The sequence below is a fragment of the Mizuhopecten yessoensis genome, unplaced genomic scaffold, assembly GCF_002113885.1.
Source record: "Mizuhopecten yessoensis strain PY_sf001 unplaced genomic scaffold, ASM211388v2 scaffold8745, whole genome shotgun sequence".
In the NCBI taxonomy this organism is placed as follows: Eukaryota; Metazoa; Mollusca; class Bivalvia; order Pectinida; family Pectinidae; genus Mizuhopecten; species Mizuhopecten yessoensis.
This window is the reverse complement of record NW_018407700.1, coordinates 490,164-495,964: the sequence shown is the minus strand read 5'-3', so window position 1 is coordinate 495,964 and position 5,801 is coordinate 490,164.

Sequence of the window (5,801 nt, the reverse complement as noted above, 5' to 3'; positions counted from 1 at the left end):
GGGGCCCCAAAGGGAACATTTACAAATATTTTAAAATTCTTATCCTTTGATGACATGACAAGTATTGTATTTCACTTAGTTTACATGCTGATTTCCACATCACATCTAAACAATGAAATAAAGCTACCAGTACCTATGATAAAACTCAGGTGACCGCTAAGGCCCTTGGGCCTCTTGTCTAATTTACAAGAAGCCACACACAGATGGTCCTAGTTTCTTGCAGAGTTTTCAGTTACCGCGAAGAAGGTGAAGCCTCATTCTCAGCAACCATCTCTGTGAGTAGGTCTTAGCTGCTCTTCAGTTAATGGCGACAAGAATACTTGAAGGAATGGACTTCTTGACTCTCTTTAGACCTCGCTCCGCAAACCAGATCTCGGCCTGTCTGATCCAGGATCAACCCTTATGTTTTCAGATCATACTGGTAAATTAGCTCTTCCAATGCTGAAGTTTCTGCTAGGCGGTTGTCTTACCTAATGTTTGCCTGAGTGGCAACAAATGATCCAAAACAACTGGATTTGTCAATGGTGTGGGAAGGACAAGGAATTCTATTACTTGATTCTCCCTTATCTCGATTCTTGTGAAGTTAAGTCATTTGAACAACATGAAAGCCGCTTTGTCCCAACAAATACATGTATAATGACATAACAGAAACAGGTATTTGTAGGTTTGAACACATTTGGCTCGCGTGACTTTGATAGAGGGTCGAGGTAAATATTTGAACAAATTGGACAGTCCTATCCACAGCAAGCTGCATGGCATTCATGACTGAAAACTGCTTAAATCTGTAGACATATTTTTTATTTGAACTTTTTTCTTCAGACCTTGAAAGTGGACCAACGTATACGTTATTTATTCTTCTGTAGAAGTTGAAAGGAAAAGTTGATAAAGGAACGGACTCGGACATCACAGCAGTCCACAAATATAAAGGAAGTAGAGGAATTGGTTGATGCATAATCTTTATTAATGTCTATAATACTGTTTTACACTGAAATAGACTTAAAAAGCACCGTTGTAATGCTTGCATAATAACTTTCGTAAGAGAAGAAAATTTAAAGAATTAAATCCAGTATCGGGTTGACAAAACACAATTTTTGTACAAGGTGCAAACAATGGAAGCTTCAGCAGAGGTACAGGATATATACATATACTACTCATCCATTGATAAATATGACACATTAAACGATTAAAGTGACTAGAGGTCCAATAGAACGAATAATAGGTGTATAAAGAGAAAGAGCACATCAGCTTTACATGTTATAGGTCCATTAAGTACATATTTTGGAGATCATCATCAATAATGATTCTGCCCAGTACAGTATACATATCTACAAATGTGTGATTCAATCACGTGGTAAGGACAGGTCAGCAACTAATTTAAAATAAATATAAAAACATTGCAAATAAAATGCTTTTCATCTTTATATGTTATACATACAATATTAAACTCAATGCAACAGATTTATTATACGCCCATATTCTTTTGTTTCAATATTTTTACCAAACAGTTTCACCATTGGTGAGTGTTTACATTGTTTGCAGTATATAATTACAAAATTGTCTTCATCCGTCTTTATTTTGAGACAAGCTTTGAATATCCATTGTATTTCATATCTTGGGTGAAATTTGAATCTCTTTTCAATGGGTTCCTGCATTGAGCTACTATATCAATGCCCACTATATGAGCCAAGGATTCCTATAACTGGAGCCAAATTTGGCCTGTTGAGTACTATATGGATATAGGTTTACAAAAAAAGTAAAATATCAACTGGGATTTCATAATACATTTAAAAGATATTAACATATAAGATTTATATCACACGGTGTCAGCATTCATTGTAAAATTTACTTTCATTTTGTTTTAATCATATGTTTTTAAAATGTTCAATTTCAGAAGTTTTGGTTTTTGTCCATTAGAATTTAAGAACTTTGATTTCGTGACAGCCTTCCACTTTCTACTCATTCCGTTCCTGTTGCTTTATTCAGTAATGACGTTGGTTCAACAATACCATTGATGCTGACAATGCTGTAGCCAGTGTACAGATATTTATTAACTGTTCAGCAATAAAAACAGCACTAAATAAATGGAAACATATAAGTTACCAAATTGGAATCGTCGTAAAAACACTGAACAGCTCTAAAATTGATATTGCTCTGATTATATCTGAATGATAAAATTTCAAAACATACCATCTTTAATAGAATAAAGGTATTCTATTTCAGACGATAATCAGGCGAATCTGCCTAAATTTTGCTTAGTCGGAAAAATATGCATAGCAGGGTCGAATGAGATCCAAACGATTTAGCATGATTTCTGCACCAATAAATCCTATTCATGTATATATATCAAAAGTGCCGTATCAACCTTTATATGTCAGTTTCCCAACTTTATTTCATTGCAAGTTCTGCACACTACTACATATTATGCAAACAGGAAAATGGATAAAAACCATTACAGTTAAATGGAAATGAAGGCATTAAATAGCAACATATAGACAAATGAAATAATTTCTTATCCCATAAAACTAGTATCAAAATCTTAATTGGTTTTTACGTTAACAGCTACCTCAGCTTTGTCCATATAAACTGTGTGAACTAAGACTTTAGAAATGCTGGTTGCTCTTTACATTACTAACACCATTTTCTCCGAGATATACCATGTATCATTGCTCCTGGCTGGGAAGGCACATCAGATACAACTTATCACTTTCTCTGACAGGATCGTGGATTATTTACAATAATTCTCTACTTGGGTAGGTGGGTTAAATACAATGTACTTGTACCATTCTCTGGCCAGGTTGGTGGGTTAAATACTATGTACTTGTACCATTCTCTGGCCGGGAAGTTAAAATTTATACAAAGTGGAATATATAAATAAATGTAACATGTTTTCCACTTCTAAAGATTTAGACACAATTGACAACATTCCCTAGTTGGAAAGATGGATTAGATACAATACGTTGGCTCTACGTGTAGATAGATGACCAGTTTGTTGATATAAAAAGTATAAAAAATATTAATTAACACCAATATGATTCCTATGAAATTACAGTCAATTTTTATATGGATTATGCAAGCCGGGGAAATTTACCCTGTCAAATGGGTTCAGATTGGTAATGAATTTTATGTTTTATATAAACAAATTTAGATCTTTACCATTATAGCAAACATTACTGTAGTGCCAATGTACAGTACATGTATTTACTTATCCATAAATATCCAGATATACGGAGAATAATTTCAGGCTTTTCTAAAGATAACACCTTCAGGAGAAACAACGCAATTATTATACTACGGTTAATAAATTTAATAAGACAGAAATGATAAATTCTGATGGCAGTGAAATATGCTTCAAACAATGATTATTTTCTGAACTCATTCACCCCTGAAATTTCATAAAGAACTATTCCAACCTTTGATTTGGAAGAGTTCAAATGTGTCTTCAGGGGTAAATGAATTAATGCAAAAGAACACTTAATTGTGTTAACTACCATCCATCTTCAACAAAATGGACTCATTTTAATCTTGATATATACATGTAGCATACCATCAGTTACAAACACTTAAATATAAAGAATACTGTAATCCAGCTAACTAACATAGCGTAACAATAATCACTTTTATAAAATCAATCAGTCATTTTCAATCTGACTATACTGGCAGCTCTTAAACGATCAGCTATTCTTTTTGTCTGTAGAGTTTTAACAAATCAGTATACATTAATCTTATTAAGGTAACTACCTAACATATGAACAGTTGTGTCAAATAAGTAACTTCAACAGATATGTTTGAGAAAAGAAAATATTTCCAAAAATTGTTCAATGGAAATAAAATCTACATATGTTATGGTGTGTAAGTAAATGTTTTTATAACATATTCATACAAAAAGGAAGCCTCCTTGCGGACATTTTGACAACATTAGATATGGAACACAAATAATTCATGACCAGCTTTCATAATTGTGTGTCTAACTAAGCTTTAGAAATTCCATGATTGCTTTAGACACTATACATTGTATATATATTTTTGTAATAATTTATGGAAAAACATTAATATCAGAAATACAAAGCCATCAATTGTAATATACAAAACACAGTTGGGCCATCATTAATGGTTATACTAAAGTATAGAAAACAAAACTGTATTATCACAGACTGATTGTAGAAAAAGGAATGAACATTTAATACAAAGAGACAAAATAGTTCAGTTGTTTATGGATATAAAAAGAGATTCATAACCACCAAAACCCAACTCTAAGGTGGTGAAACCTGTGGTCTACGTACTCTAAGGTGTGAAACCTGTGGTCTACGTACAGACCATGGAATACAGATGCTTACACCGGTACCTCAGACTTCAGCAAAGCTTGTAGAGCTACTTCTACGAAAAGACAAAGACCAGTTAATTAGTTAATTGGTTTAAACTGTGCCAGTGAAGCTAAATAATTTTGAATCCCTGGGTTTCTGGACATATATCCAAACAACAATTTGCTCAGTACATGCAGTTTGCAGAATTCTATACAAAAGTATATGATAAATAAAAGCAAAAATAAATGTAGTTTGTTATATTTACTGACATATAACACCATATTTGAACTAATCAATTGGTACTTTGATTCTTAATTGGTTCTGTTATGTAACAGTAGGAATTCCTAACAAGTACTAGTAAAACTTACTACAACAAGCAAGTTCTTGACAACATGTAAAACAATATAACAAAATAAACTTTCACGTATATCATGATCTACTGATATTGTGAATCCAAACAAAGTCTACCTGTGTTCAGGATAAACATACCCAGGTACACAAATCCCATTACATAAGCACTATGGTCCCTAATATATCAGATAATTCTGAAGAATCTAAAAGGAGAGGAAAAATGCACGTCCAGAACGGGGTTCGAACTCGGGACCTTGAGCTATCTCGTCGCCGACGATCGACCCAGTCCAGTTCCGCTACATACATGCCACATCAGTACCTGGTACAATGGAGACCAACCTCCATGTCATTTTGTCTCTCAGCCAAGAGTCGGAACAATCTCCAAATAATTAATAATCAGAAGTAAGGTATACATTTGTAATGAAAAAAACCTGCCTAAAAGAAAAAATAAACCTTCCTCCAATCTAAAATATATGAAAAAGTTTCTAGCAGGTGACTCAAACACATGTAGTGTACACTCAGGTAGCAGAGTACAGTAGAAATGGCTTGATCCTAAAAATAAAGGGCATGTCTCGGATAAACATGGAAAGCTGATTTATCCTGCACAACACACCTACACATATATATATATATTTATAAACTACATTTTGAACAGTTATTATTTTAGAAGAATGATTTTTTTTTCAAAAAGTGATTTCCCCAGATTTAAAAAACATGATTTACACATTCAATACACAAGGTGTTGTAGTACAACACATGTAGTGTACACTCAATAGACAATGTGTTGTAGTACAACACATATAGTGTACACTAAATAGAAAATGTGTTGTAGTACAACACATGTAGTGTACACTCGATAGACAATGTGTTGTAGTACAACACATATAGCATACACTCAATAGACAAGGTGTTGTAGTACAACACATAGTGTACACTCAATAGACAATGTGTTGTAGTACAACACATATAGTGTACACTCAATAGACAATGTGTTGTAGTACAACACATATAGTGTACACTCAATAGACAATGTGTTGTAGTACAACACATATAGTGTACACTCAATAGACAATGTGTTGTAGTACAACACATATAGTGTACACTCAATAGACAATGTGTTGTAGTACAACACATATAGTGTACACTCAA